The sequence below is a fragment of the Diceros bicornis genome, chromosome 25 (assembly GCF_020826845.1).
Source record: "Diceros bicornis minor isolate mBicDic1 chromosome 25, mDicBic1.mat.cur, whole genome shotgun sequence".
NCBI lineage: Eukaryota > Metazoa > Chordata > Mammalia > Perissodactyla > Rhinocerotidae > Diceros > Diceros bicornis.
Window position 1 is genome coordinate 36781373 of NC_080764.1, and position 7984 is coordinate 36789356.

General features: G+C 35.6%; 1 pseudogene; it reads right to left on the reverse strand.

Annotated features, from left to right (window-relative positions):
* Nucleotides 1-6908: 6908 nt before the first annotated feature.
* Nucleotides 6909-7023, reverse strand: LOC131421954 (U6 spliceosomal RNA; annotated as a pseudogene).
* Between the last annotated feature and the right edge of the window lie 961 nt (nt 7024-7984).

Here is a 7984-nt window from a genome sequence, read left to right on the forward strand (position 1 = left end):
ATACACAGAAATATTGATGCCATGCTTTCTTATGCCAGTATATATATATGTATAAATATATATAAATTATAATTTATAATATAGACTACAGTTACCTTGGGCAATTTTATATTATCAGAAACAATAGTTGTTTAAAGGCTCTTCAAACCATATAATATTCATAGTTCAAACAATGTTCTTAATTTTATAGATTAAACTATCTTTTTAACAGATAATTAAACCATCTTTTTTTTCAGACTATTCTAAAACTTGATATTTTAAAAGTAAAATTATGGGTTGAGAACAATTGATTTAAATAATTTCAATGAGACATGAGTTATTCAGTCATCATAATGAATAATAATTTATTTTTAAATTTGATGAACCTGGCTTCACCTTTTTCCCACCATGTACCCCAGGTTTGTTGATTAATTAGATAAATGCAGTCTTTCCTGGCTTGATACTTAATTAGAAGTGATCATTGTTATAGATATGCTGTATGCTTGAATGTGAGCTATTACTAATACTGTGCAACTCATGATATTTTGCCACATGATCAGTAACATTTTCCACATCACCAAAAATCAACATTTTTTTCTCGCTGAGTGGCTGGCTGTCCCACTCTTCCTCTCATTTCTATGCCTGAATTTAAAAAGGAATTTTTAGCCAACTCAATTTGCTAATGGGGACACAAATTTACTTGAGATGGCCATTTATTTGAGTTTCTTCCCTAAGTGAATGCAGAATCTATTGCAAAGATAATGTCTGCTGTTCTGGGTTAGAGTTTAAGACTCTTACCATGACTCAAAAGGGTATGGTTGACGATGCTTTCCGTAGTTTCTACAGGAGTTTAGCCAAAATGTGGCCAGTGATGGAGAGCAGGGCAATGCCATCACAGTTTCTGTAGTCAGCTTTCCAGCTTTTTATGTGATAAAATATATATCACAACACTGCTCCCAATCTGTCACACAACTCAGAGTATTATGTGAATTGGGTCCTGCCTTGGTGTTCCAACTTTCGTCTCAGCTTTTCACACATATGGAACAAAATCTTACCAATGGAATATTGTATGTAAGTACAGAACACTCTCACTACCTCTGAAGTTTATAGGTGTTAAAGCACTACGTAAAGTGTCAGATTTCACAGTAGGAAGTTTATACACCTGGAAGGAGGTGATCTATGTCTCACAGTTGCACAAAGTTATAAAAGTTATGTTGAGACAAGTGTTATTATTTTGATATGTAAATGTCCTATGACTTTCTCAAAGGAAATCAGACACTCAGATATTCATAAGCCACCCTTATAACCAAATGCCCTGTAGAACAGGCTGTATATTTTAGGCACGTGTTCCATTAACATGATTCCTTGTTTTCTCAGTGGAAAAGAGATCAGTGTGCCTGTAAATACCAGCTCATCTTGCTTTAGTAAAACATATTGGCAACAGTTTCTTTATTGTACTTTTAAATTTCAATCTTTTCGGAGGAACAAGAATGAAAGCCAGGAGTAAAAACATTGAGGAAACAAATAGCAGTGAATTCATAAAAATAACTTTTGAGCAGGACATTGATTTAAGCAAAAATAAAGGTGATTATACTGTTTATGGGAAGGAACTGGACCTGCCACAAGGCTTGCTTTCAGCTGAGTCACCCAGCACAAATTTAAACACGTTAATAAATAGGAAAAAAGAGGGTCTTTAAAATTCTGTTACAATGTCAATTTCTAATTATCAATAATGAAATAAAAAGTTTTTCTCTTTATTATTAGGTATATGAATTATAGTATGTCATAAATGAAATGGAAAATACTACACAATAGTATCACTAGTCTCTCCTTTCACCTCCTAAACACGTACTTATATACAAAACCACAGAACCTTCCCACCCAGGAAAAGAAAAGAAGCTTATTCTGTCTTTTCAAAAATTAAGTTGTTTTCTTTAAAAACAAATTGGGCCATAAATTCGTCTCTGGAATGTTAAATGTAAAATAATGCAATCCTATTTAGGCAAGTAGCCTCCCTCAGAAATTCTTTAAGGAATCCGTTAAGTCCACTCAAGGCCTTTTATTTCCACTAAAGTTGGAACTGCTTTATGTCACCTGGTACACTCCCACCTGAAGCAGATACTGTTAAAGTGTCCCCCAGGATCCATTCTCACCTTCTTCCTTTTTAGTAGTAAACCTTCCCCTCCCCGTCCCCCTTCACATCCTCCCCAGCCTCCCTGGGTTGGAGCTGGGTGTATTTCCCAGTATCCCTTGCAGTCAGGTGTGTCTACATAACTAAGTTCTTGCCAGTGGGATATAAGCAGAAGTCATGTGTACAATTTCTTGGTCATTTTCAGTTTAAAGACAAGTTGTGTCTCCTAACTCCACTTTTTCCTCTTCCTCTGGCCTGAGAACCACAACTGCAGATGCAACCTTTGATACAGAGATGAAAGTTATTTTTTGTGCAGAGTTGGCTGGCCCAGAAGCAGAGTCACCAGCCAGAGCCTCCTTGCCTACCTTTAGATTCCAAAGTGAGAGAGGAACAAACTTCTGGTTTATTTACACCACTGTCTTTTTAGGCCTCCTTCTTATAATAGCTGCCTCTAAATCCCAGCTTGTAATACACCAAAGTATAAGCTTAGAATAATAGAGTCCTTGAGCCCGAAGTTTTTGATGCATAAAACTGATGTGGAAACCCAGAGAAAAGAAGATATTTTAAAAAGAGGAGTGCAAAACAAAACCAGCATTTGCTTTTTGTTCCCCAGAAATCTTCTCAGCAGTTTCTATACTTGGTTTTCATTTCACAAGGAATATTGTATAATCAAAGTAAGCTGTACTTCTTGAGAATAATAATACATACCTATTGTGCTATCGAGAGGAATAAGCAACATACACTATTGACCTCTAAGAGCACAGTGCATGTAAGCTGAGCATTGTTATGAGATTTTTTCATAGCATTCAATAGCCATTCTTTTGTGCTTTGCTCCGTCATTTTAAGTCCATTAGCCTTCATATCAGCGGTCCTCCGAGTGTAGTCCCCAAACCAGCAGCATCAGCATCGCCTGGGAACTTGTTAAAAATTCAGCACAGACATATTGAATCAGAAATGCCCACTAGGGCCCAGAGAACTGTGGTTCAACATCCCCTCCAGGTGATTCTGGTGCCTGATAAAACTTGAGGAAAACAGCTCTGTAGCCACAAGTTGATAGACAAAGTAGAATCAGCAGTCATTAATAGAAGAAATTTGTTGAAATTATATTAATTTAAAAACAATGATCTCAATGTGCTTTTAAAATTATCGTAAGCTGACTTATTTTGGCTTCTGACATGCAATTTATCTTATTTAATTCTATAAGGGTTACGATTTTCTAAAGTTATGAGACACTGCAGACGGTGAAATATTTTATTTTTTCAGGTTGGAATAGGCAACACTACTTAAATACTATTATTATTCTCATTCCTATATTATGTAAATATTTCCTCTCTTCTTTCTTGTATATAAATAATACTCTTAAAAGTCCATTAAGCTCTACTATGTTTTAGAAAATACATAATTTACACCTCCGTACTTTCATATTTGTGTGATTGCTTTTGCATTGCTATATAATATTCAGAAATGATAATAACTTAAATGTGTTTAGTATTTTACCTTACACACATTTTCATATTTCTTATCTAATCCTAGGGTCCTGTTACATTAGCTCTGTCTTCATACAAGAACAAACAGGAAGCTTAGAGAAATTGTGCGATTTACCTATTATTACACAGCTAGTAAGTGAGACAGCCTGGATTAATACTAAGGACTTTTGAATCCAAATCTAAACAATGCGCATCAAGAAACAAAAATAATAAATAAGATACAAGTCCAGTTACAAAAATGATATTGTCCCTATAATTAGTGTTGCAAAGAAGCATGTTATTAGAAAGAAAAGAACAGCTGGGGCATTGATTGATTTCTTCTCTCTGAATCTTTTACAGACAAACTGCAAACCAGCTGAATGGTCTTGGGTAATTAACTTCAGTGAATTTCTGCATCTGGAGAAAAGATTCTGTGGATAACTACAGAGGGTGAGAGAGAACTTAATTCAGCAAGTTTATTTATGTGCTATAGTTAAGATATCCATTTGGTAGTCTCTGAGAGATCCATACATACTTAAATTGCTTTTCCGTTACATTGACTGATAGGAAGGTACGTCTTTGAATGCAACTCAAATTCAAGATTCACATCGAGGTCAGAGCAAGCTTTCGTACAGATTAAATTGATATGAAGTAAAAAACGAATATATTAGGCAACAGAATACCAAATTACCATGAAAATTTAGGATATATTATGATATTGCAAAGGAATATCATACTTGCTGCTGAGTTGAATTTTGCCCTCAGACCTCCTACTGCAAAAGTCCACTCTTCTCCCTCTGAGGAGCCTTGGTGGAAACAGGCAAGAGGCCCTGGGCCAGAGATTTATAATATTATTTAAAACATTTTAAAAATCTCTATAAGATTAAAATATTTTTCAGTAGAAAAATGAAATTATTACTATAAACTTAATCGGAATGAACTCCAAATGCACCTACCTATTCATAAATTAAATCAGAATAAAAATGCTATTTTACTTGGGAGATGAGATGATGGTTTGTTTTCATCAAATTTTCAAGTGTGACCCTTTCTCGTTTCCTGCAAGTGTAACGTAGTCACCATGAGGGAGCATGTCTCCTCCAGCGTCCTAGTGTATTTGTACATGTAACTTTCGCAACCCAGCCTTCAGCTTAGTGGCAAGTTGTTTGTGTTATTTTGTAGGTTACTCTTCCTTTGGCTCATTCACATGCAGAATTCACTTTGTGGGTTTTAATTTCTGTCCCCTTTTTATGAATTTGTTGGCATTAATGAATCCCATAGTGACCCAGTCTAATTGAGTGTGCTACCTGCTTGTGCCACCACTGTAATAACTGTCAAAAAAAAACATGCATTTCTCACTTTGATTCGCCTAAGAGTTGGTTACTTCCTATTATCCCTGAGTTCACAAGGAAAGAAGAGGCAGGTGCTAGTTTTCTACTGTCTCAGCCATTAATTACAAGAGTAGCATTCCATCTGAAGATCAACAAACCTGGTCTCATCTGTGTATAGAAAACTGAAAGATATTAAAATAGCTGGTATCAACATTTTTTATGAGGCTCTCCCCCATCCCCAAATACCTTGAAAGTCCATTTTGGATGGGGAGTTTGAACTCCTGAGATTATGGTTTGTAAAGAGATTGCTAAGCAATGTTCAAATGCTATTTATAAAAAGTTGGTAAGAATTTTGGTGCTGAGTCAAACAGCGAGAGGGGAGAAGGTGGAAGAAAAGAAGGTCACCAAGCTACAGTGAGGGAAGCTGGAGTCCGTGGAGAATATAGGCTAGTGAGAAATTCTTTATAATGAGGCCGAGGGATGTAGTCAGTGTTAATTTATCTATTCTGATGCATTGTAAACTCCTTTTGTCCCAATCTTTAATGAGGTATGCCAATAAACAAATTCTTTGTATGAATGAATTGGGGGAAATCAAGGAAAAGGGCTTATATTTCAGTGATTGTCAACATGTGTGGTTGGAATAGCAACATCAGCATCACCTGGGAGCTTGTTAGAAACGCAGGTTATCAGGCCCTAACTAGACCTACTGGGTCAGAACCTGGCTGGGTGGAATTTAGCAGGCTGTGTTTTAAGGAGCCTTTCAGGTGATTCGGATGCAAGCTCAAGTCTAAGAACTACTGTATTCCGTATCCAAGTTCATGCGGAGCAGAGAGGACACAATTATAAGAAATGAGACGCGGCAGAGATTAAGAAATCTGCTGAGTAGGAATTTGGTGTTAAACTGATGAGGATATGCATAAGCGAAGTGAGAATTCTTTGGTTCTTGGAAAAGACGTGACGTGTCCTACTATGTGGTAGGTAGGTTAAATCTTTATAAGCAACCCTTACATAAATTTTAAGAGAAAGTGACCCTAGCTTACTCTTGGGTTATAATTTTTAAATATAAAATTGTGATATTCGATACTACTGATTCTTTTTTATTGTGGATACTACATTGGTGGAAAAACTTCCAATAGCTGTAAATGACTTTATCAATAAGATATATTTGACAGGTCTATCAGTTCTTATGTTGTCTATAACAACAAGCTGAAAACATCTTTTGAAAAAGATTTTGTTTCTTTCAATGTTTTAATATCTACATCTTTCTACCTTTGTGCAAGCAATAATAGGCATTCAATTTTAAGGCACAGTTAAAAGTACCTTAAAGATTTTGATGAAATACATATTTTAGACAAAATAATCTTTTTTTTTTTTTTGAGAGGAAGATCAGCCCTGAGCTAAACCTCTTCTTTTTGCTGAAAGAAGTTTAGCCCTGAGCTGACACCCATGCCCATCTTCCTCTACCTTATACGGGCCGCCGCCACAGCATGGCCTGATAAGCGGTTAGTTGGTGCATGCCCGGGAGCTGACCCTGTGAACCCCGGGCCACAGAAGCGGACCGCGGGCACTTAACCACTGCGCCACCCGGCAGGCCCCCTACAAAATAATCTCTTAAACTGTAAGATGTACTCTCTTTTTAATATTTCCTCTCTCTGTGTATGTCTAGAACAAAATCATTATTTCTATTAAAACACTGCCTTCTCTGATGCTGTTAGAGTCAATGGTCGATTTATTTAGAGAAGATTGAAACAGGATAAAAAATTCATGATAGTTCAAATATCTTATCTTAAAATACTAAAATGCACATTTTATTTGTCAATTGTTACATGAAGGATCAAGACTTTTTTTTTAATATGAGTCTGTTGATTAAAAAATTCTGTGTCTTTGGTATGTAAACTATACCCAAAATGCACTCTGCTTTGGTTTCTTCAGAGTCCTCAGTTCTAAGGACTTCACGGGAACTTAGGACACAATGTAAAACAACTTACATGCAGAATTATTTTTTAAATTTTGTTTCAATGGACCATTTCACAAATTTGTGTGTCATCCTTGCACAAGGGCCATGTTAATCTTCTCTGTATTGTTCCAATTTGAGTACATGTGCTGCCGAAGTAAGCATATGTGGAATTATTTAAACATTTTATTTTTTTCCCAAGACTTTTACTGTTATCTCACCTGTACCTAATTAGATAGCAATTTTTAAATTAGCTCATCTTGATTAAACCTTTCCAAAAATTCAACTTAGTTACCATAAACAGTAACATGTTATTCTTTTCAGTTTAAGTAGTATTTAATTACATTATGTAATTGAAATAACAAGTTTATCTAATATAAAACAGTTTGGGGAACACACACAACAGTCTATTGATCACATTCACTTCAACTGGGGGCAGCAGAATTGCGTGGACAGGCTGGAGAGCTGCCTCCACAGATCTGCTCAGGCACTGAAGGCATCCTCAGAGAGAGGATGGAGAGGGCTAGTTAATCTAGAGAGTCAGGAAAGTGGATTAAAAAGAGTTCTTCCCTAGTAATATTTCCATGACTTAAAATCCTGATATTTCTATTTCTAAAAGCCTCTTTAAGTGAGTGGTCATTACTTTTAAAACACATTTTTGATTATTTAGATGAATTGTTTTAAATAAATGCATTTTGTTTAATTATAATTACTTCTAAATTGTAAATTTCTTTGAAGTCATACTGAGATTTTGCCTCTTATCTAGAAAACTGGTTGGTGGGATTGGATTGACAACCTTCATCTGTGCTCCACGTGAGGTGTGTTACCATCAAAAATGTGCTGTAAGATCTATCACACAATCTTCTGACTAGATGGAAACCCTCGAGGGCAGGAGCAATATTTGTTTTGTGCTTGTTTCAAAAGTACCTATCCAAAGAGTAGCAATGTAGGCACTGAATAATTGTTCAATAGGTAAAAAAGAAACGTAAAAATCGTGTTATGATCTTTTTCTCTTATTGCCCTTTCTTCTATTTTATCTCCTGATTTCTTCCCCTTTTTTCTACATATTATCTTATTTTTAGTGTAATATTCCTTTCTTGATATTCCAAACACAAGATAATCATTC